This window comes from Miscanthus floridulus, chromosome 15 (assembly GCF_019320115.1).
Source record: "Miscanthus floridulus cultivar M001 chromosome 15, ASM1932011v1, whole genome shotgun sequence".
Classification (NCBI taxonomy): domain Eukaryota; kingdom Viridiplantae; phylum Streptophyta; class Magnoliopsida; order Poales; family Poaceae; genus Miscanthus; species Miscanthus floridulus.
This window is the reverse complement of record NC_089594.1, coordinates 16696555-16721807: the sequence shown is the minus strand read 5'-3', so window position 1 is coordinate 16721807 and position 25253 is coordinate 16696555. Positions and strand designations below refer to the sequence as shown.

The 25253-nt window shown below is 53.3% G+C and overlaps 1 long non-coding RNA gene and 2 pseudogenes across 1 annotated transcript; 2 read left to right on the top strand and 1 right to left on the bottom strand.

Moving 5' to 3' along the window:
• Window positions 1–3226: 3226 nt before the first annotated feature.
• On the bottom strand, window positions 3227–3872 carry LOC136507094 (uncharacterized; annotated as a pseudogene).
• Window positions 3873–3966: 94 nt separating this feature from the next.
• On the top strand, window positions 3967–21290 carry LOC136507093 (BTB/POZ and MATH domain-containing protein 2-like; annotated as a pseudogene).
• Window positions 21291–24270: 2980 nt separating this feature from the next.
• On the top strand, window positions 24271–24962 carry LOC136506724 (uncharacterized). The gene is made up of 2 exons (XR_010771705.1): window positions 24271–24327; window positions 24523–24962. It is a non-coding gene; the product is annotated as an uncharacterized lncRNA (long non-coding RNA).
• Window positions 24963–25253: the final 291 nt, after the last annotated feature.

Sequence of the window (25253 nt, the reverse complement as noted above, 5' to 3'; positions counted from 1 at the left end):
ATCAATAAGCTACACCACTTACCAAGTCACATCCATCACATTGCATGGTTCAGATATTTTTTCTAGATAGAAATTTGGATAACAAAGTCAATGAGACAATAATACCAAGTTGTAGATGATATACAAATGTTACGACAACAGGTTACATCCAGCTGGATACAATGGGGTAAGCAGCAAGTAAATAACTAAGTATTAAGCTTCTACTTAGCTACAAAACCTATTATATATGGCAAATGCTACTTTTTTGGCGTGCGCCCGCAGGGCCGAATGCCCGCACACCCCGACGCAATTATCCCCTAGGCCGTGAATGACGCGCTGGGCTACCACGTGTTTAGGAAACTAAATTGTTAGGATTAGGAGGAGAGGGTGACACCTAGGCTGATGACGGAGCAACATGCTTCAACCAAGAGACATGAAACACCAGGGGGACAGTCGATGAAGCCGAGAGATCAAGCTTGTAAGCTTGTAAGCCACTAGACCCATTTTCTTGCTCACCTAGAAAGGTCCAAAGAACTTTAAAGTTTGCTTGTGATTGGCACTAGGAGCCACAGAGAACTGCACATAGGCTGTATCTTGAGCAACACAGAGTCCCCCCCCCCCCCCCCCACACACACACACACATCGAACACACATTTAGTTTGGTGTTTGTTGGCTTGACGTTTTCAACCGTTTCTAGGCAAAGAGTTCCTTGACATGGCAATAGGTGAATAGGAATCCAGAATGGCCACCAACAGGGTGCATCATGCAATGCTGCCAAGATGGACTGCTACAGTGAAGTGTTGTTTCCCAACCAGATTCTAAGACTTATAGCATAGGATGCCATCTGACAGGGAGAAGTTGGTCACTAAATCTGGGGACATAGCAAGCTTGGACAAGATTGCTTGAGTGTTAGGATCATGGGGATAACCAGAAAAGAGTGGTTGTGGTCAAATACTTGTTTCTATAAGTGGAGAGATCTGCCATCTTAGGACCCAATTGCTTGATGATGTATGCCAGGGGGTGACCCTGCCGTATAGGACGCGCAGAGTCCATGATCACAAGCATTAGTTTCAACACAGAAAGTATTAGTGAAGTCAGACATGGCCAGAACTATGGCGAAACTGAGCACTGTCTTCAGAGAGTCCAAAGCCTACACATAGACGCTGGTCCAAATGAACAGAGTGCGATTCTTAATTAAGAAGCTCTGTCAACGATTTAGCTAAGACTGCAAATTGGTGGATGAATCTCCAGTAATAGCTAGCAAGTCTAAGGAAGCCACGGAGGTCCTTGACATTTGTTGGCTAGGGCCAAAAAGTAATGGCATGAATCTTATTAGGGTCACTAGAAACTCCTACCACACTAATGATGTGTCCCAAGTAGGACAATTGGTGTTGTGCAAAGGAGCAGTTGCTACGCCTGACTTGCCACTGATCCTGAGCCAACAACTGAAAAACAGCGTGCAAGTGGCCAACAAGGTCATCATAGGTGCGGCTATAAAACAATATGTCGTCCAAAAATACAAGAACACACTTTGTGAAGAAATGGTAGTAATGTAGAGTTCATAGCACCCTAAAATGTCCCTAGAGCGCCACACAAGCCAAATGGCATGACCTTGAACTCGAAGTGACCAAAGTGTGTTTAAAAAGTAGTTTTTAATTCTTCACCAGCCTTGAGGCGGATTTGATGGAATCAGGAGTTGAGATCCAAGGAGGAAAAGCAACTAGCTCATGACAGTTCATATCCATTAGCTTATCCAAAATTGGTAGATGGAACTTGTCGTGGACAATGATGGCATTTAGGTGTCTATAATCGACACACGGCCGCCAAAAACCATCCTTCTTCTTGACCAGAAGCATTGGTGATGAGAATGGGTTGGTGGTGGACTAGATAAGCTTCTTGGTGAGCATGTCATGAACTTGAATTTTGATTTCATCTTTGAGATCTGGAGTGTACCGATAGGTCTTATGTTGATAGGTTAAGGACCAGAATTCAGTGGGATAGCATGATCATAATGATGGATGGATGGCAATCCACTAACCGGTGCCAATACAGAAGCAAACTCCAGAAGTATAGCTTAAATTTCTAGAGGCAAGGCCGGGGCAGGTGCTTCTAGAACAATGTTAGTTGAGAGGGCGCAAACCTGAACCATGAGATGCTCACTGGCCATTGGTAGAAACCCATTAATGGCAGCAAAGGAGCCATTTGAAATAGCCAAGAAGAATTGGGCATAAAAAACTCTATGAATGATAGGAACATTTGAGTGCTCTATAGCAGAATCTGCAGGGAGCAAACTGAATAGATCCAACACCTCTTCCATGGTATGCAACTGCATAGTGGTGGAACATTTGTGCCCAATGTGACCATTTCTCAGCAATAGTCACATAGTCCTCTAGCACGACAATATGAACAAAGAGGAGAGTATTTCTTTGCAACTGCATAGTGGAGGCCTCAATCTGGGGCGCCATTTGTCGAACACCTTGGCAGCGACTTCAAGTGCGATGACGCAGGAGCCGTGGTGGTGCTCGAAGTCTTGGAAGTGTGCGTCCCACTTGAGGTCATTCTTGGATAAACACTTTTGAATCTCCCCATGGATGATTTTGTGTTAAGATCAATGTCTAGCTCCCAAGCAGCGTGGCAGGAAGATGTAGTGTGGGTGGGTTGAATTTGCTTAAGAATTTATGAACTCTCCACAAATCGAGTAGGCGGGAAGGGAATTACGGAATCGCAGATCCAGGCGGCACCTGACCGATGGGATCGTGTTAGGCCAATCAGATCTAGTGTTTGATTGATCGATGGAGTAGGAGCTCATTCTAGGCCTGCTATCAGCTTCTATTACATAGTCTAGACCCATTTTGGGCCAACTATATGGATATTCTTAGTTTTTGGCCTGCGCGGCTCGCTTGGTGCTTATGCTGCTGTTGTGCCTTCCCCGAGTGTTCCTCCTCGACTGTGGTTGTAGGTGTTGTAGTAACATAATCTATCCTAAAATCCTAAAACATAAGTGACACCTCACATCTGCTGCATGGTTTGGTATACCGGATAGTCCGCTATTCTGTCGGACCGTCCAATAGGTAGTGTCGAAGTTTAACTGACAGTGTAGATGAAGTGGCGGATAGTCCGGTGGTGCTGGCGGACTGTCCGTCAAATCAACAGTGAGCAGACTGAATGTAGATTCTAGTGTAGTCTAGTTTCTAGAATTTGGATTTCAATTGCAATGATGATCATGATGCTGATGATTTCAAGTGTGTCAAGACCGGGTCGTGACACATAACTCTTTGATGGCGTCATAAGAATTGCCGCTAGGAAAACCACTTTGCACATGCTGCTCTCTTTGGACAAGTGAGGACATGGGGGTTGATTAAAGAAAGTTGGTATGACATATGGTATTTTCCCATAAAGGTCATCATGGGATGAGGATGAAGATCCAAGAGTTTTGTGCATCCCCTCCTACATGTAGATTGATGTGAGAGATTGTAGGGTTCCATAATTTAAGTACAATGATAAAAGGTCGAAAATGATAGGGACAAAACCTCGGGAACATGCAAGGCAGGCTCGTCATGGAAGATTGGACCACGATCAGAAACTCCAGCAATGTCAAGGTGGGCTTGGAGAATAGCCATAGGGTCTCCTTGGAGCAAATATTCTATTGACTGGGGCTCCATGGACAAAGCCTTCTTTTGTGCGTCCTCACTTACCAGAGTTGTTAGAAACATGTGCATAAGCCCATGCTCATTCTCTGAGCTTTGCTCTAGCCCTGTTGATGAAATGATCCTATTTGGTGGTACGGGAGTAGAAACTGAGTGTAGTTGGTGTGGTATTGCTTCACAATTACTGTCGTAGCTCTCGAAGGAGTGATCATGGTCATTAGGTGCACTGCTAGAAAGAGATGGCATGGTTGTTTTACCCCTTAGCGCTTCGTGCAAAGGGAAATTTTCATTGTCACTCTGCCTAAATCTCATATCCTTGGTTGGGTAACTATTGCGAGCCATGGTGGATGGTATTCGAAGAGGACATTGAGACCTATTTATAAGGATTGGTAGACATTGAACATTGTCTATCATGTGGATTTTTTAGTATCACATTCTAGAAGAGATATGGCTATCGTAGTAGGTGCTATAGTAACATAATCTATCTTAAAATCCTAAAACATAAGTTTTTTTGGACGGAGGGTGTCGGGGACCTAATACCAGGGTACCCCAGAAGGTGGAACCGATAACCACCAAATGGAAAAAACTCCTGGACGCATAAGGGCGCCATGTCATCCCTTGTTCGAGTGACAGGGGTTCGGTTCCGCCTCGCCCAACACCTTTGAGACAGGCTCGGTCTCGCCCGAGGGCCGAGGGATAAACTCCGTCTCGCCCGACGCCTTGAGGACGGGCTCGGTCTCGCCCGAGGGCTGAGGGATGAGTTCCGACTCGCCCGATCCCGGAGGGGTGGGATCAGCCTCACCCGACGCCTTTGTGGGATAACCCTGCCTCGCCCCAAAGGCTCAAGGCTAATCTCCGTCTCGCCCAACGCCTATAGGGCGGGCTCGGTCCCGCTCGAAGGCTAAGGGATAGATTCCGCCTCGCCCGACCCCGGAGGGATAGGGTTAGTCTCGCCCAAGAGATAGGGATTGGCCTCCACCCGATGGCCCAGAACGAGCCTCGCCCTGATCGATATCTATCCCTCATAACGATGGGTACAGGACAAGACAAGACGTTCGGGTCAACCATGGCTCCAACGACCATACCCTGCGCCCTGACAGGAAAAGAACTGCCAGGGAATGACATGACTGATGCTTTAGACCCTTCCGGGCACCGCAGAGCCCAAAAGGTATTACAGGTGCGTGCACCTCACTCTGTAGAGTTGTAGGCGCCGCCTTCAGCTCTAGGACACGGAACCCAACGAAGATATACGACAACCGCTACGCTCCAAGAACGGATTTGCTATCTCCACGAATGACGGATACTCCGTCACCGCGCTGTGGACCCGAGGGAGCGGGGGGCCCTCTTCCCGACCCCTCAGGTCCTCCCAGTCAGAGAGCCTTGGCCACGGCGCTACACCGGACCCCGACCCTGAATTCTCCCAACAAGAAACATGGGAACCAGAAGGCGTGTGGAGCAAGGTTGGGGGGAGGCTCCTAAGTCAAAACCACTGTACTACAACCCATACCCTGGTGGCAGCATGCTGTGACTAATCTGACATCCTACAGAGATATCGACAACATCGTAAGCACTTATCTTCCTTCGCACTCATCAGAATGGGGACCTGACCAGGTAGACATGAGCCACAAGGCTAAGTAGAGTACGCATCCTGGAGCCCTCACCCTTGTAAAGCCAGCCCCTTCATCTATAAAAGGGGAGGCGCATCCTCCATCAAAACGGACGGGAAAAAAGAGGACCGAACAATAGAACGCACTCACACACATTCAAGCAGCTACGAAGCTCTTGACCACCTTTCAATCCTTCGATCAGAGACTTGGGATCAGTCCCTCTCTCGGCAGTTTGTATCCCTTACTACAGATCGTTACGGTGCTAATAACACAAGCAGCAACAAACTGGACGTAGGGACGTTCCGCCCGAACCAGTATAAATCCTGTGTCCTTTAGCGCACCATCCGAGCCTAACGCGCATTACTATAAATTTACTTGCCGGTGCTTGTACGAAACACCGACAGTTGGCGCGCCAGGTAGGGGCTTTGCGCGTTCCAAATCAGGTCTCGGATGACCACCCACGCAATCACCTGGGCCCCGGGCGCACACGTGCGTTTCGGCGACCTGGATTTCATCATCACACTAGAAGGAGAGCTGGCACTGACTCACTCAGCCGCCCCATCTCCCCCTTCCATCAACCTCAGCCGTCTCAGGCTTGAGGGTCCACCGGGCAACTCCCGGGGAGTCCCGTCACCCAAAGAGGCCTCTCACAATGCCACCATGTGTCCGGAAGGGTCCGTATGGAGCGCCCCGACAGCGTTTCCGTTCGGTCTCCGCAACATTGCGGCAACCGCTGGCCGTCTTCTGGCGCTACGTGTGGTTCAACCACCCACGGACATCGAGTTCGTGGGGGCGATTGAGCGGGATACGGAGACCCTCTACGAGCTCCTCAACGAGGAGCCTGTATCGCTCTCCAGCTCGGATTCCAGCAGGGGGAGCCACCACCCTTCCCGGGAATGCTACGTGACGCAGACTCCCGAGGGTCACGTCGAAAGCGTCTCCAAGGAAGAGGCCACCCCTACAAACAATCCTGACAGCAGATCCGAGGAAGAAGGGACAGCCCCATCTCGCCTGAGGATGGAGCAGCTAAGGGCTCGTCAGCAAGAGATCGATGAGGCCAGGCAAGGGCTCGCACGGGAATACGCGGACATCAATCGCGAGATTGAACGCCGCAAAGACGGGGGGCGCGCGCGTGCCACAGCCCGCACCGTACATCAAAGGATCCTCACCGACGATGGGGCCTTTCCTCACTTTGTTCGAGCCAGCCAGAACATCGCCGCAGCAACCGCCTTGCTGCATGGCCTCCCGGAGGCCGCGACGTCCGAGGATCGACGCACTTATCGGGAGATTCGCACGTTGCTCGAACGTGCAGCCGCGCAGCAGGCGGAAAGTTCGTTGTCTCGACGACGCGAACCCGACACCAGCCAGCGCGCACCCTCAGTGCGTCCCACCAAGGACGCATCCGTACACCAAACACCACCAGCCAGCGGGCAGCCCTCCGTCGTCCCCGTACATCAACGCCTCGGTCGTGGCCGCGACGTACGCAGCATCATCAATGCCCGGAGACGTGCCCACGGCGACGAGGGAGAAGCAGCGCGTCGCGGCTATCATCCCCGACGTGGCGGTCGCTACGACAGCAACGAGGACCGAAGCCCGAGCCCCATCCTGCCAGGCCCTCAGGCCTTTGGCCGGCACATCCTCAACGCTGCGTTCCCTCTAAGGTATCGACCACCTACAAACATTCCTAAATATTCCGGTGAAACAAATCCCGGGCTTTGGCTCGAAGACTATCGGCTTGCATGTCAGGCCGGTGGTGCGAGTGATGATGACTTCATTATTCGCAATCTCCCGCTGTTCTTGGCCGACTCGGCACGAGCATGGCTTGGAGCACCTACCGTCCAATGCTATTCAGAGCTGGGCGGATCTGACTGAGATCTTCGTGGGTAATTTCAGGGCACGTACAAACACCCTGGAAACCCATGGGACCTCAAGAACTGCCGTCAGAAGGCCGATGAAACCCTCCGCAGGTACATCCGGCGCTTTTCCCGACAGTGCAATGAGCTCCCGAACGTCGCCGACGCTGACGTAATAGGAGCCTTTCTGTCCGGGACGACCTGCGAATCCCTGGTCCACAAGCTGGGACGCAGGGGCCCGCGAACTACCAAGGAACTCCTGGACATCGCCACCAGTCACGCCTCTGGAGAGGAGGCGGTCGGAGCCATCTTTGATCGCTCCGACGGAAAGACAAGGCGGGACGAGGATGCCAGCGAAGGCGCCTCCAACCGTCCCGCCAAAGGGAAAAATAAGAAGCAACGGCGCGACAACTCACTCGCGGCCGCTGCCGACCGCAAAGGTGGCCGGAAGCCCGCGAAGGGCACTCCGAACCACTTCGAGAAAATGCTCGAGGGGCCATGCCCAAACCACGCCTTCCCGGCCAAGCACCTATACAAGGAATGCGGCCTTATGCGCAAATACTTGGCTGGGGGCCTTAACAAGGAGGAGCAGGGGAAGGAGCCTGTTCCCACCACTAACGACACGGAGGAGAAGGACGACACCTTCCCAACTCCAACCGGTGCCCTCATGATCTTCGGAGGATCAACGGCCTACGACTCCAGGCACCGCCAGAAGGTCGCACGTCGAGAGGTCTATACCGCTGGACCGGCTATGCCAGCCTATCTCCGGTGGTCGGAATCCGCCATAACCTTCGACCGGACCGACCATCCAGATGCCATCCCACACCCGGGAAGGTATCCGCTTGTCATCGACCCGATCGTCGGTCCAAAGCGGCTCACCAAGGTACTGATGGATGGGGGCAGTGGCCTCAACATCATGTACGCCAAGACGCTCGACGAGATGGGCGTCGACCGAACGCGCCTCCGCCCCATCCGAGCACCTTTCCTTGGCGTCGTACCAGGAAGGCAAGCCGTGCCACTGGGGCAGATTGACCTGCCCGTCACTTTTGGGGATCGATCCAATTACCGGACCGAGACCCTCACCTTCGATGTAGTGGGGTTCCCAGGGACTTTCCACGCCATTCTGGGGCGACCATGTTATGCGAAGTTCATGGCCGTACCCAATTACACATATCTGAAGCTGAAGATGCCGGGCCCCCGTGGGATCATCACCATCGGCACCTCCTTCCAGCGCGCTTACGAGTGCGAGGTCGAATGCTGCGGACACGCATCCACGGTCATCGCATCCGAAGAGCTCGTCACCCTCAGGGAGGAGGTCAGTGAGGGGATACCCGACGCAAAGAAGTCGTCCGGATCGTTTGAATCGGCAGAGGGTTCTAGGGACATCCTCTTGGATCCCAGTACCTCCGAGGGCAAAAAAGTCCGAATCGGGACCGCACTCTCCTCCGCATAGGAAAGCGCGCTCGTCGACTTCCTCCGCGCCAACAAGGACATCTTTGCGTGGAAACCCTCGGATATGCCGGGCATCCCGAGGGAGGTCGTCGAGCATACTCTCCAAATCCTTCCTGGCTCCAAGCCGGTGAAACAACGCCTGCGCCGCTTCGACGAGGAGAAACGCAGGGCCATCGGCGAGGAGATAGCCAAACTACTGGCCGCAGGATTCATTAAGGAAGTGTACCACCCAGAGTGGTTAGCAAATCCTGTTCTTGTTCGGAAAAAGAGCGGGAAATGGAGAATGTGTGTTGATTATACTGGCCTCAACAAAGCGTGTCCAAAGGATCCATTTCCTTTGCCACGAATTAGACCAAATAGTCGATTCCACCTCGGGGTGCGAAACCCTCTGTTTCCTGGACGCATACTCAGGCTACCATCAGATCGCGATGAAAGAGTCCGACCAGCTCGCGACATCTTTTATCACGCCCTTCGGATCATTTTGCTACGTTTCAATGCCGTTTGGTTTGAAGAACGCTGGGGCAACGTACCAGCGCTGTATGCTTAGTTGCTTCGGAGATCTCATCGGGCGAACCGTTGAGGCCTATGTCGACGACATCGTAGTCAAATCCAAGTGGGCTGACCACCTTGTCGCCGACCTTGAACGTACCTTTGCGAAACTCCGGGCGAACGGCATCAAGCTCAATCCCGAAAAATGTGTTTTCGGGGTCCCGAGGGGCATGCTGCTCGGCTTTATCGTCTCCGAACGTGGCATCGAAGCCAACCCAGAGAAGATATCAGCCATCACGAGGATGGGCCCGATCCAAAACATAAAGGGGGTTCAGCGGATCACCGGGTGCCTTGCCGCTCTCAGTCGATTCATTTCACGCCTCGGCGAACGAGGACTCCCCCTTTATCGACTCCTAAAGAAAACTGACCGCTTCGAGTGGACAGCCGAGGCTCAGGAAGCACTTGACATGGTTAAACGATTTTTAACTAAGCCGCCGGTCCTAGTTCCTCCATGCGATGGAGAATCTCTCCTACTATATATATCGGCCACCACCCAAGTGGTTAGCTCTGCCTTAATAGTAGAGTGAGAAGAAGAGGGGCACGCCTTCAAGGTGCAGCGCCCTGTATATTTCATCAGCGAGGTGTTATCCGACTCCAAAACCCGCTACTCCCAGATCCAGAAACTCCTCTACACCGTCCTCATCACCAAAAGGAAGCTACGCCACTACTTCGAGTCACACCCCGTGATAGTAGTGACGTCGTTCCCCCTCGGCGAGGTCGTTCGTAGCCATGACTGCTACGGGAAGAACCGCAAAGTGGGCACTCGAGCTGATGGATCAGGGCATTTCTTATGTCCCCCGAACGGCGATCAAATCTCAGGCACTGGCTGACTTCATCGCGGAGTGGACCGAGGTCCAGATGCCACCAGCAGCCGTCGATCAAGAGTACTGGATAATGTACTTCGACGGATCGCTGATGAAGAAGGGCGCCGGAGCAGGACTAGTCTTTGTATCCCCCCTCGGGGTCCACATGAGGTACATGGTTCGGCTTCATTTTCCCTCATCAAACAATACTGCAGAATACGAAGCGCTCATCAACGGCCTACGAATCGCCATCGAGCTGGGCATCCGACGCCTTGACGTCAGGGGCGACTCTCAGCTGGTCGTCAACTAGGTCATGAAAGAGTCGGGCTGCCACGATACCAAGATGGAGGCATACTGTCAAGAGGTCCGACGCCTAGAGGACAAATTCGACGGCCTCGAACTCAATCATATCCCCAGGCGCCTCAACGAAGCGGCCGATACACTCGCAAAAGCAGCATCCAGCCGAGAGCCAGTTCCAACAGGCGTCTTCGCCAGTGACCAACACAAACCCTCGGTACGCTACGCGGGGTCAGAACAAGCCGACGATGGCCCTTCTAGTCCAACCCCCAAGGCCGATCCGCCAACTGTTCCTCCCGACCCCGAGGTCATGGAGCTTGAAGAAGACCCAGCAATGGAGTCCGATCCTCCCAATGACTGGAGAACACTTTACATCGACTATCTCCTCCACGACGTACTACCAACCGACAAGACAGAAGCCCGACGGCTCGCGCGACGCGCCAAATCCTTCGTTCTTGTAGAGGGCGAACTCTACAAACGAAGTCACATCGGAATTCTGCAACTTTGTATCCCTGACGAACAGGGAAAACTCCTATTGAGCGACATCCACGGAGGGGCATGCGGACACCATGCCGCACCAAGAACCTTGGTTGGGAAGGCATTCCGACAGGGTTTCTATTGGCCCACCGCAGTAGCCGATGCCGAGCAAATTGTACGCACCTGCGAAGGGTGCCAATACTACGCTCGGCAAACGCACCTCCCGGCCCAGGCTCTCCAGATGATCCCCATCACGTGGCCCTTCGCGGTCTGGGGGCTTGACCTGGTTGGGCCACTTAAAAAAGCGCCCGGAGGCTTTACCCACCTGCTTGTCGCCATAGACAAGTTCACAAAATGGATTGAAGCTCGGCCAATATCCACAATCAAATCCGAGCAAGCTGTTTTGTTCTTTCTCGACATCATCCATCGCTTTGGAGTACCGAACTCCATCATCACAGACAACGGCACGCAGTTCACCGGTAGGAAATTCGTTCGTTTCTGTGATGAACAACACATCCGAATCGATTGGGCAGCCGTCGCGCACCCCCGGACGAACGGACAGGTCGAGCGCGCAAACGGCATGCTCCTTCAAGGCCTCAAACCCAGAATTTTCAACCGGTTGAACAAGTTCGGCGCGCGTTGGCTCGCTGAGCTCCCGGCTGTGCTCTGGAGCCTAAGGACGACTCCTAGCCGGGCCACCGGCTACACACCCTTTTTCATGATCTACGGCTCCGAGGCCGTTCTCCCGACGGACCTCGACTATGGAGCGCCAAGAATCAGAGCATATGACGAACAGGGAGCCGAGGCATCTCACCAAGACGCCATGGACCAGCTGGATGAGGCCCGCGACATCGCCCTCCTCCGTTCAGCCAAGTACCAGCAAGCGTTACGGCGGTACCACAGCCGACGGGTGCGGGGTCGAGCCTTCAACGTCGGAGACCTCGTCCTCCGCCTTGTGCAGAGCAACAAGGATCGCCACAAACTCTCCCCGCCCTGGGAAGGGCCCTACATCGTCGCGGAAATACTTCGCCCAGGCGCCTACCGGTTGAAAACCATCAAAGGCGAGGTCTTCACCAACACCTGGAACATTGAGCAGCTACGTCGTTTCTATCCTTAAAATAAGCTTACACTTTTCCTTATCAGTTTTTGTCTTAACAGAACCCCGATCCTTAGTGACTACCGACCCCTGCAAATCACGAGGGGTCAGACCTCACTCGGGGGCTGGCATGTGATCGTAACATATGTCATGTGTAATACAAGTATTACGCTTGTAAAAAATCCCTCTGTTATACTTGCAAACATTTTCTAAGTTTTCCATTCGCCTCGTAAACGAGTTTCGAGGGCTAAGATCTTGGGAACCAATTCTGAATACAACTGGTAGGACTGCAAGGCACCCACGCCCCAGCGGCTGCAACCTCTTTGCTCACCAGTTCAATCAGAATTAGTTCGCCCACGTTCCTAGTTTCCTATGACTTAGACCATGAGAAGAGTTGGAAAGCGTTAAAATGACTTGCCATAAGCAAAGGATGCAATTTTGTTCATTTTTTGCACAAATTCACCACTTACAAAGCGATGTCATTACAAAAAAGGAACAATATACTCCGAGGACTGTTTACCCGGGGGCTTCCCCACAACGTTATTTCATTACAGTCTCGGCTCAGCTCTACCACAAGTGTTACTGCGGTCGCCGCGCCACGCTCTCCATCGGCGACGTCCGGGGCGTGTACACGGGCCAGTTCGTCTACTGCGGTCACCGTGCCACGCTCTCCATCGGCGACATCCGGGGCGTGTACACGGGCCAGCTCGTCTACTACGGTCGCCGTGCCACGCTCTCCATCGGCGACATCTTCGCTGGATCCTCGAAGGCGCCACCATCTACGACGACTCCGCCGGAACGTCCGGGGACTACGCCATCGTCGTCAGCCGCGACCCCGGCAACGACGCCTCCGCCGGAACGTCCGGGGACTACGCCATCGTCGTCAGCCGCGACCCCGGCAGCGACGCCACCGCCATGACGTCTGGAGACTACGCCATCATCCCCAGCCATAACCCTGATAATGGCATATGGGCAGGAAACGCCTCCCGCCAAGGGAGGGGCGCAGCGAACGACGGCGCAGTCAACGACGTACGACGCCCACCAATGCCTCCTTTCCTTCGGCAGCAGCGACTCCTCAGCAAGGGCCGCGCGCACCATCTCATCTACGTTGGATAACCTCCGGCTCGACATCACGCACCAGAATCACGAGCAAGTTTGTAAGTTCTCTATCTCTCTCTGGCATTACTCTGCCTCACTCAGGAACCACTGCGACGCACGGACGCGTTTGGCGGAAAGGAAGAAGAAGGAGAGATAGCGGCTCGGAGGCAGAAGGGGAGGTGGGCTGAGAACTCCTCTCCCCCTCCCTATTTAAAGAGGAGGCGCAGTAACTAAGGAAAGGCGAAAGGTCGGACGAAAAACCCTCTCCCTTCCCCTTTTTAAATACGCAATCAATGCTGATTGATATCTGAGGGGACGCACCAGAAGGTGACGGGACGAACCCCGGTCTACGAAGCGTCCCTCTTTGGTCAAACTGAACACTGCCTGGGTATGGCCCGCCACTGACCCGCTCCGGACGCGGCGATTAAGGCACCCGCATAGGCAGACAAATTTTTCGCCTTCCCATGCAGGACCACGGACGACCCGATGACGGGACCCTTCAGTTCTCCTGGGTCGACCGTTCGGCCCAGAAGACACGACGAACGAACGACCAAAGAAAGATAAGCCTCTCATCTTTCACATTTTATGCGTTAGAATTTGTTCGCAAGATTCCGACCCCGTCGAATAGCAGGGACGCGAACATCACTCGGGGGCTGTCGAGGATGACTACCAATCCAGACATCCTCTTCACCCGACCCCTCCGTACGCTTGAAACTAAGGGCGCGACATACAGGCACAAAGCTTTGAGTAAAACTGGACGAACTAGCAAACCCTACGCCCCGATAGCTACAATGTTTCTATTCACCAGAAAAATCATGCTCAAACGCCTCTCGCGTCTCTAGTTTCGACGTCCGCCTTTCTCAAAGAAGGGATCGAAGGGGTCCGCCTACAGCTGTCAGGTTGCCCAAGTTAATCGAACAGCTCGGATCGTCACCGAGACACAAAACAAAGAATGGCAATTCTTACGCAGGTTTTTCCAACCTCGTCACAAACGTCAGGACCCGAACCCATCTGGTAGGAGCTTTTCCGCCACTCATACCACCAAGGTAACGTCACCACCTTTATTTTCAATTAAATCTTGCATTCAAAACATTTCATATGCAAAAAATTGCATCCCAATGATTCGTGTCGCACCACGAAACGACTGTCGCCTTATCCGATATAGGCAACCACAGGCTGAGGTTCGAAGGTCGGCCCGCGAAGGGCTCGAGGCCGCCTCACGCCGAACAGAGCCAGGGAGAGATAACCGAGACGAGCCCCAGCGGCCCTGCCCGACCCCGCTCAGAAGCGAACCGGGACGTCTCGACCTTCTCTCGTTCGATTCTAACCTCGAGCCAAACCCACAGAATCTCCATCGAGGAGAGGCCATCGGGCCCCCTGAGCTTATCGAACGACTCAGGCATCTGCCGGGAGGCGGGTTAAGAAGTTGTGGAGTGCCACCAGAGGGCTCTGCCGACCCCATCAGCAAATGATGGACCCGGATTCCGCACGAACGTACCCGTTAGCGAGCTCGTTGAGCGCGGTACTCAAGCCGTCGAGGCAAGTGTCGTTCACTCAGCCCCTCCGATTGCGAAAACCGAGGACGGGGTAACACGCAAATAACGGCCGACCCCTATCAGACCCTGACAAGGCTCGGGGGCTCAGGCCAAACAATGCAGGGACAAAGGCCCCACCTTGCCGAGCCCATAGAGTTCCCAGTTGGGATTTCTGTTGGAAGACAGGGCGGGGATTATTGCGATGGCATCCATTATCACCAGAACCACGATTCCGGTCTCCAGTAACACCCGACCCCAGCAGGTGCGGGGGTCGGACCTTACTCGGGGGCTGTTAAGGTACGGCCACCTCCTTTCCTTCTTTCGGAACAATCTCCTCGCATTATAATCAGCGGCATAATTCAGGGGAACATATTGGTAAGACCGTAAAAAATGAAATCGCAAAAATCAAACAAAACGAAATTAAGACGCAAAAGCACGAAAGGCGTCCAGACTCGAAAAGTACCGACACTTGTTCACATATTACATATAAGCTGTTCTCAAAATTGTTCGATTAATTACTCCCGCGAAGGGAGAACCATTTCTTTCAGACTGTCTGCCAGGTTCTTCGCAAGGGGAGCGACCATCTGCTCCATTTCCTCCAGCTCTTCATCCTCGTAGGTGGACGGAAAGCCTTCGCTCATCACTTTCAGGTTTATTTCCTTCTCATAGTGGGCGTGGGCGACGGTGAAGGCCTGGGTAATCCCGGCGTGAAAGGCACTCTCCTCAAGCTGGCCCACCCGAGCCGTGATACCTCCGACACGAGCCGTGAGCGGGCTGGTCTCCACCGGCTCCATCACATTCAGGGCGTTAAGGACCACCCCGACCATAGCTTGTAGAAGATCGTGCTCATCGCTCTCAGCCTGAAGGGCTCTGCGCGTATAGGCAGCCTCTTTCTCCATCTTGGTGGCGGCGTTCTCAACACTCGACTTTCCTTTCACCGCGTCATCAAGCTCCACCCGGAGAGAGCGGACCACCTCGACGTCCTCGTCCACCTTCTGCTGGAGGGCTGTGGCCCTACTCTCGGCCTTCCGCCGGAGGTCCCGCTCCATCTCCAGCTCCTTCAGGACTTCGCCGGCCTTCTCATTGGCCACGGCATTCCTCTGCAGCAGCTCGTCTCGCTCTTTTTTGAGTCTGGCAATCTCCTCTCCATCCAGCCTAGACCTCGCCGACAGGTCCTCAAACATTCCGTGCGCCTCCTCCGCATCCTGACGCGCCTGGGCCTCCCGCTCTCGGACAGTAGCAAGCTGGGCGGCCAAGTCTGCTCGCAGCCGGGCCTCCTCGGAAAGGCGATCCCTCTCCGCCTTCTGTTCGCGGAGGAATTGGGATTTATCCCGGCTACGAGCAACAAGAATCTGAGGAGGAAGAAGACTGATATCAGGAATACGAGAACACAAAAACACATGAAGAAAGAAGAAAGTCCAGAAAATACCCGAGCGGTAGGGATAACGATCTCACGGAGGGCTCCTCTGGCCTGGTCCAGGGCGTTCAGCATGGTCGAGATCCCGATGTCAAGACCCTCCCGCTCCATGCTCTCGGAATGATCATCGAGCGAGAAAAGAGCCGACGTCGGGTCCTGAGCATCCATCCACTGGAGCGGCGGCTCTTCCCGCGCAGGGGAGCGGTTTCCTCTCGACAAAGGGGCCGGTGGCGGCTCCTTCCTGACCCTGTGCGGCACCACCGCCACACTCGAGGACCCTCCGGCTGGACCCTCCTCCGTTTGGGCCGCTTCGAGCGCCACGGGAGGATCCACATGGGCGCCTGGCGACGCGGATTGCACCACGCCCTCGGGTGCCACCACGACCGCGTCCGGCTGATCCTGGCTTGGCGCAGTCACGACCACCGTCACCGGCGGTATGCGGTCCACGGCCGGCTGTTCCACGCCCGCCACGGAAGAGACCGCTCGCTCAGTAACCTCCGCGGGTGTGGGAGCCACCTTGGACGCCGTCGGTTCGGCCAACGCGGCCCCGACATCGGCACCACTCCTGCCCGAAACAGGGGTGGCTCCAGGCGACGCCGTCTGTCCCACTTGAAGGGCGAGACTCTTCTTGGGCGCCAGCCCCAGGGGGTGACCCGTCCGCAAGAACCTGCACAAAGGTAATAACCATTAAGTCAAAATAAAAATGAAAAAAGGATGAAAACAGAGGAATCAACGGCTTACGTTGACGTCCTCGGCCGGCGGAAGCGTTTTGGGGATGGATCCCCAGACCCCTGCCCTGACTCATCTGGGCGGGACCGTTTCATGCCTATCCCCTGCTCTGGGGTAGGGGGGTTCATCTCGTCGGGTGCGGCCCTGGAGTCGCTCCTCTCCATCGTCTCGTCGGGCGCGGCACCGGAGCCGTCCCCCTCCATCGTCTCACGGGGTGCAGCACCGGAGCTGCTCCCCTCCATCGTCGCCTCGGGGATGGCGGCGACAGGTTCGCCCTCCCCCATCCACCGGTCCTCGGCCGGCACGCCGTGCGAAGAGGCGGACTCGCCGGCCTCCACTGACCTCATCGATTCACTTCCCTCCGCGTGAAAAGCGAAGGGCCCCTGCACGGGTGGGTGGCCACTTGTCAGCGTCTCCTCATCCTCCAAGACGCCCCAATCCACATCGATGGCTACCTCGTCGTCATCGTCATCATCATCATCATCATCGTCATCCTCACTGCTCACGTCCTCTCCCCGATCCCGTGCCTCCTGCTTCAGTCGTTTCGCCTTCTTCATCTCCTCCTTTGCCTTCTTGTCCCGCTCGGCCGCGAGTCGATTCGCCGCCGCCACAGCCCTGTCCTTCGGCAGTGGAGCCGGACTATCCTTGAAGACTAGCCCCCTCGGCTAGCCCCAACATCACAAAAGCCAGTATTAAAAAGGGGAGATTCAGGAGAAAGAAAAGAGTGCAGGGGAAGAGGGCTTACGAATTCGAAGAACCCAGGCTCTGGCCGCATTGGAGGATGCCCGGGCACCGGATACACGATGTCGAGGACCATGCTGGCAGAATCCTTCGTCAGCTCCATCGCCTCCTTGACACGCTGCGCCACTTCCGAATAAGGGAGCGCCTCGTCAATGAGCACCGTCCCCTCGAACGATATCCCTAGCATCATCCGATGCAGGGGAAGCACACGCGCCATCAGTGGCGCCACCCTCCTCGTGTGGTAGGCGCCGATAATCCCCGACCCCTTTACACCCCGACCCTTCAGGGCATGGAGGGCGGAGAGAAGGTCGGAGATGTGCTTCTTGTCTTTGGTCTGGACGCCCCAGCCCCACGACGCCGGAGCATCCACAATAAGACATCCGGTGTACTTCGGTAGGGTGGCACTCACATCATCCCTAACATAAAACCACTGCGAATGCCATCCCTTGTTGGATGTAGCCAGACGCATGTACGGGTAACCCTTCGACCGGGTATGGCGCAGGTGAATGCTGGCACACCCCATCGGCGCGTCTACTTCTTTCCCCCCAATCTTCCTCCTCGACAGACTAACGCTAAAGAAATACCGCCACAGATCAAAATGGGGATCGATCCCCAGGAAACCCTCGCACAGGGCAACAAACGCTGCCATATGCTGTATCCCATTGGGAGTTAGATGCTGCAGCTCTACCTCATAGTAATCTAATAGCCCCCGAAGGAATCTATGCGCGGGTACCCCAAATCCCCGCTCATGGAAGAGGGCAAAAGAGACGACATACCCTTCAGGCGGCACCAGCTCACCCTCGTCGCCAGGAAGCAACCACTCCTGGATGGCGGATTGTGGGCGGAGAAGGCCACGGCGGACGAGGCCCTCCAGACGCCGGGAAGAGATGCTTGATCTGCCCCATAACTCCATTGAAGCAGTGGGGAGGAAGGGCAGGCACGAGCTTAACGGCGGCTGGAACACGAACGCAGGCCGGTCGACGGTGGCGGTGCGGGCGTGAGGGGCTGGGAAGATTGGCGGCGGACGTCTCAGAATGCAAAGGAAGGGGAGCGAAATATGGAACCCTGGGGGCGAACCCCGTGGTTTTATAGGGGGCGACGGACACGAGAAGGGCAACCGTCCGCCTCGATCTCCAGGCCTGCCACGCGCGCCACCGCGTCACATCGCGGGACACGCGCCCGCAGTCCCTATCCTCTCACCCCAAAAATCTCGGCGGACGGTTCGTCTTCCCCGAACAAATCCGGACTCCCTACCCACCGGGGAAGCGCAAGCCACAAAGGCCTATTCTTTTCTCTTTGGCCCACCTAGGGCCCAGGAACTCGCCGGCCGGCCCAACTAAGAAGGAATCCGCGAACGATCCGCCATCAAGGGCAGAGACACCCAGTTGATGTAAAACTAAGTCCTTCAGCCTTACCCGCGAAGGGGCCGATACAAACCCCCGGGCGACTCTACTGGAGTCACCCGGGGGCTCGGGGGCTACACCCATCGGGTGCGCTCGCGCGCACCCTCCGGCAAATTAGCTTCAACGAAATCAAAAAACACCCTCCAGGCGGTTCTACCCGAATCACCTAGAGTCTCGGGGGCTACTGTCGGGGACCTAATACCAGGGTACCCCAGGAGGTGGAACCGATAACCACCAAATGGAAAAAAACTCCTGGACGCATAAGGGCGCCATGTCATCCCTTGTTCGAGTGACAGGGGTTCGGTTTCGCCTCGCCCAACACCTTTGAGACAGGCTCGGTCTCGCCCGAGGGCCGAGGGATAAACTCCGTCTCGCCCGACGCCTTGAGGACGGGCTCGGTCTCGCCCGAGGGCTGAGGGATGAGTTCCGACTCGCCCGATCCCGGAGGGGTGGGATCAGCCTCACCCGACGCCTTTGTGGGATAACCCTGCCTCGCCCTAAAGGCTCAAGGCTAATCTCCGTCTCGCCCGACGCCTATAGGGCGGGCTCGGTCCCGCCCGAAGGCTAAGGGATAGATTCCGCCTCGCCCGACCCCGGAGGGATAGGGTTAGTCTCGCCCAAGAGATAGGGATTGGCCTCCACCCGACGGCCCAGAACGAGCCTCGCCCTGATCGATATCTATCCCTCATAACGATGGGTACAGGACGAGACAAGACGTTCGGGTCAACCATGGCTCCAACGACCATACCCTGCGCCCTAACAGGAAAAGAACTGCCAGGGAACGACAGGACTGATGCTTTAGACCCTTCCGGGCGCCGCAGAGCCCAAAAGGTATTACAGGTGCGTGCACCTCACTCTGTAGAGTTGTAGGCGCCGCCTTCAGCTCTGGGACACAGAACCCAACGAAGATATACGACAACCGCTACGCTCCAAGAACGGATTTGCTATCTCCACGAACGACGGATACTCCGTCACCGCGCTGTGGACCCGAGGGAGCGGGGGGCCCTCTTCCCGACCCCTCAGGTCCTCCCAGTCAGAGAGCCTTGGCCACGGCGCTACACCGGACCCTGACCCTGAATTCTCCCAACAAGAAACATGGGAACCAGAAGGCGTGTGGAGCAAGGTTGGGGGGAGGCTCCTAAGTCAAAACCACTGTACTACAACCCATACCCTGGTGGCAGCATGCTGTGACTAATCTGACATCCTACAGAGATATCGACAACATCGTAAGCACTTATCTTCCTTCGCACTCATCAGAATGGGGACCTGACCAGGTAGACATGAGCCACAAGGCTAAGTAGAGTACGCATCCTGGAGCCCTCACCCTTGTAAAGCCAGCCCCTTCATCTATAAAAGGGGAGGCGCATCCTCCATCAAAACGACGGGAAAAAAGAGGACCGAACAATAGAACGCACTCACACACATTCAAGCAGCTACGAAGCTCTTGACCACCTTTCAATCCTTCGATCAGAGACTTGGGATCAGTCCCTCTCTCGGCAGTTTGTATCCCTTACTACAGATCGTTACGGTGCTAATAACACAAGCAGCAACAAACTAGACGTAGGGACGTTCCGCCCGAACCAGTATAAATCCTGTGTCCTTTAGCGCACCATCCGAGCCTAACGCGCATTACTATAAATTTACTTGCCGGTGCTTGTACGAAACACCGACAGAGGGAGTAAGAAATATGTTGTGTATCCTTCCATTATTGTTTTTGTTAAGTGAAAAAGAAGTGTGCGCGCGCGTGCACACACTGTGCGTGTGTGCATGCATGTATGTGTATCACACGTAACAGTCCCTTTTGAAATATAAAATCAATGTCCATTTCACAACACAAACAGTATGGTCTCTCAATGTACGAGCTACTTATTGAGTTAGCAACCAACAAAACTGCCATGAAATAACTAGAGCTTTTGCTATGGAAGAGCAGGGCTTGTCGTAGCTCGACAGGGACTGCCTCACGATTAGGAGCATGCTGACGGTCGTGATCGAGTCCCGCACCATGTTGAACGAGATGAACTCTGTCGTCGTCCCGCTGTCCAGCCTGCACCAGGACTTTGGGAGATGCTGAGAGATGGCGAAGGGGCGGACATCACATTCACTGTGGACGGCCAGTTGTTCCGTGCCCATAGATGTGTCCTGGCTTTCCGCTCTTCGGTGTTTAGAGCGTAGCTCTTTGGTCTAATGAAGGAGAAAGCTGAAAATCTCATCAGGATCAATGACATGGAGCCAGCAATCTTCGAGGCTCTGCTTCACATCATCTACATAGATAGTCTGCCTGATAGCTGCTGTGATGGCCAAAATCTGGCGATCACACACTTGCTGGTTGCCGCGGACAGGTACGTAGTGGAGTGGCTAAGGTTGTTATGTGAAAGTAAGCTTAGCGAAGCCATTGAGGTGGAAACAGTGGTGATGACGCTAGCATTAGCAGAGCAGCACAACTGCTCATAGCTGCGACGAGCTTGCATTGGGCTCATGGCCTCGCCGAACATGCTTGGCCCAATCATGGAAACCGATGGATTCAATCATCTCATTGCAAGCTTTCCATTGGTGAAGGAGATTTTAGACAAGGTGTCCTGCATTTGGAGTGGTAAGCAGTGCCGGTGACAAGTGAGTGATATTGATTCTTAGTCAGTGTTTAGTTATCTACAGTCAGTCATGTGCTTTGTGCTGCTGTTGTGCCTCTCCCTGAGTGTTCCTCCTCGACTATGGTAGTAGGTACAGTAGTAACATAATCTGTCCTAAAATCCTAGAACATAAGTTTTTTTGGACGGAGGGAGTAAGAAATACGTTGTGTATCCTTCCATTATATTTTTTGTTAAGTGAAAAAGAAGTGTGTGTGCATGCATGTGTGTGTATCACACATAACAGTCCTTTTTAATTTGCAGTATAAAATCAATGTCCGTTTCACACACTGTATGATCTCTCAATATACGAGCTACTTATTAATGAGTTAGCAACCAACAAAACTGTCACGAAATAACTAGAGCTTTTGTGGCGGAATAGCTTGAGAATTATTATATATGCTTTAAAATTCTTCATCAATGATCATGACACGAAGGCTACGGCCAAATGTAAGGAAATGGCCCCTCCTAGGGCATTCGCCACAATTGCCTAGTGGTGCAACTTGTAGCTTCTTCCTAGGGCTTGATGGTCTTCACGAAGCATATTCAACGAGGAGGTGTAGCTGCTATGGTTGTTTGTAGGACCCGTCGTCCTGGGGGTGGGGCAAAGGGGTGGCTGCTCCAGGCTCCAAAAGGAAAGGCCCTCACTAGGTATATATTATGTAGTACTAGCATGTGGATATAGCCCAAAAATCCAAAACTCAAGAAGGTATAGTAGAAGCCTAGCACCGAGACATATCGCCAATTGACGCCACCTGAGCCATGTTGTGTCAAACAAATCACGCCTCCCTTTTTGACCCCAACTACGCTGTGACTCGCTGATTGCCCTGATCCGTCAGAGCTGAAGTAGCTGGAATAATCAAGGAACTCATTGACTGCACTGACCTCGATGGAGCTGATGACGAGCATTCTAGTAGATCAACTACTAATCGAAGGCTTGCTTGTTCTGTACCTTGCACACAACCATTCATCCAGAACATATATAAAACAAAAAAAATCACACATTAAAGTTTATTGACACAAACTAAATTGTAAAATATTTTTCAGCACAAGTATACATATCATATCTATATAAGTAACGTTCCTCAAGTAGACTGAGTGTCATACCATGGATTGAAGCATAGGCTGGCGTTGTTGTGTCTACATTTTCTCTCGAGGCAGAATTCGTGCATGACCCACTTGGTCTTGAATCCTCTTGGGGCCTGCCAATACTTAGGATACTAGTGTTTTTTTTAGGGAACACGACTTCACACGTATTTCATTAAGAAGAAGAGCCGAAAGAATGACTTACACAATGCAGCTACGGGACAACCCATAGTGTCGGTTACAGAACCACAGAGGAAGGGGTTAGGAACATAAATGACAACAGAATAGAAAGAAAGGCGTTAGGGAGAGGACCTCCGCCACAAACCTAACCGACTGGACCTGCAAAGGAAGAATACATCAACGCAAGGGTGCCCGCAATCGAGATCAAGCCTTTAGATGGGCCTGGAGCTATGGACGTCTGGTGGTATGCTCTCTGGTTCATCTCTCGACTCTCGTACACATCGTAACGGGGCGGGGAAGTGAGGATTGGGGATGGGGACCAGAGTGGAGCCCTCCGGGGAGGAGGCGGCGCAGCCAGAGGACGTGTTCGAGGAAAAGGAGGCGGTGCACGTGAACACGGTGCACGTCTAGCCCCCCGCGACGAACCATGTCGGAGAAGACCTGTGGCAGCACAACAGGTTGTACGAGCACGACGAGGGCGGCGTCGCCAGAGCTGCGGCGACTCAAGTCGGAGAACGGCAATGGCGGTTAGCGGCAGCGGCAGCAGTAGCGTTAGTGGAGCTGGAGATGGACGACAGAGAGGCGTTCCGGCAGGCGGTTAAGGCATTCATCACGAAGCAGCAGACCTGGTTCCACCTCGAGGAGTCCCTGATCATCGCCCGATCCAAATGGGGGATCAAATTGCCCCATCCCCTAATAGGGGTATTCCCCACGTGGAATAATCGGGGATCGGCCCCATTGCCATCTTTAGTTTGCACCTCTTCTCCCCCATCGTTTAATTAACTATTGAATTCTAGCAAGTGAAAACACACCACACCGGTTGAATTAAAGATGTGTGTGCACCCATGTGCATGTGCGAGTGTCGGTGTATGGCTCTAGTGTGTGCGGGGGGCGCGTGTCATGTGCTTGTGCGTATGCGCGCGCGTGGGTGTGCTTGCGCGTGTGGCTTTTGTGTGCGCGCACACACGCCGTTTCCCATTAGATATTTGAGCCATATAAGTTTTTTTTTGCAAAATAGCTTCTGAAGTACCATAAAATAGTAACTGAGTTGTTGCGGGGCAGGGAAGCGAGGATTGGGGACCAAATTTTATTTTTGAAAAATATTCACAAATAGAGCCCTGGTGGTTTGATTTTCGTTTATTGACCCTGACCTCGGCGCCATGGCTTTTGGCGCCGAGGAAACACATCTCGGCGCCATGGCCAATGGCGCCGAGGTCTTGGCGAGGCGTCGGACGTGGCGGTGACCTGGCGCCGACGTGGACAAGGCCTCGGCGCCATAGATCTTGGCGCCGTAGATCTTGGTGTCGAGCTCGGCGCCGTAGATCTTGGCGCCGAGCTGTTACCCTATAGATCTTGGCATTTGAAATGAAACAAGTATAATTATTCCGAGTATTGTGCAACAACACCATTGCAGTTCAACTAGTTAGGACGTGCGCGACTTAGCTCAAAGGCCTGGGTTCGAACCCATGTGTTGAATCTTTTTTTGCTACTTTTTTATAAGTATTTTTATAAGCCACGGCAAACAGAAAGATCCGATCACCATACAGGGAGAAGACACAGATCTGACAGAGGATTTAAGCTGTTTAGGAATGGTTCACTTTTTTCATTCGACGCGAAACATCCACATGCTCTGCGTTCGCAGGCCTGGTCTTCTGCTTTCTGCTATGAGGGCGATCGAAGGCCTGGGTCTCCATGTCCAGCAAGCTGTTATCAGTTGCTTCAATGGATTTTCCTTGGACATCTTCAAGGCTGAGGTAATGTACAATACAATTGCACATATTTTTCTTGTCATTCTCACTGTCAGAATCTGACACTTACATAGCTATCCAAAAGGACGGTGAAGATCATGAACAAGCTGTCATGTTCTAACGGCTTGAAATTTGTTATTTGTTATTTGTTGCCACATGAAAATAAACTGACATGGACCCTTATTGTTTTCCTCACTGCAGCTATGCAACGAAGGCCCTGGGCTTCTGCCAGAAGAGATCAAGTCCGTGCTCCTGCAATCCGCTGGGTTCCATGGCGTGATGCCATGATCTGGGACAACAAGACGGCTCAACCTACCGCCAAAAAAGAAAAAGAACAATGTAGCTAAGGGAAAGTTTACAAGAACTGGTGTTTCCAGTCTCAGTCAGGGTTTGATTTTCGACAGAACCAGCCAGCTTTTCGTCTTTTAAACAGTTTGAGACACCTACAGAGTCCTGCTCAGGGTTTTCAGAACCATATCCGTTCGCTAGTCGTTTAATAGAGTTAAACAATAATGTCAGTATTCTCCTAGTCTGTTCTAGTTCTTGGTACATGTGTTTTGCCTTGTGCAGTTAGCTTTTCTCCTGCAACTCTGAATCGAAGTCGAAGTCGCGTCGAATGAAAAAAGTGAACCATTCCTAAACAGCTTAAATCCTCTGTCAGATCTGTGTCTTCTCCCTGTATAGTGATCGGATCTTTCTGTTTGCCGTGGCTTATAAAAATGTAGCAAAAAAAAGATTTAGCGCTAGGGTCTGAACCTAGGCCTTTAAGCTAAGTCGCATGCGTTCTAACCAGCTGAACCACAACAGTGTTGTTGCATGTTCTTAGGAACAATTATACTTGTTTTATTTCAAACGCCAAGATCTATAAGGTAACAGCTCGGCGCCAAGATCTACGGCGCCGATGCCTTGTCCACGTCGGCGCCAGGTGACCG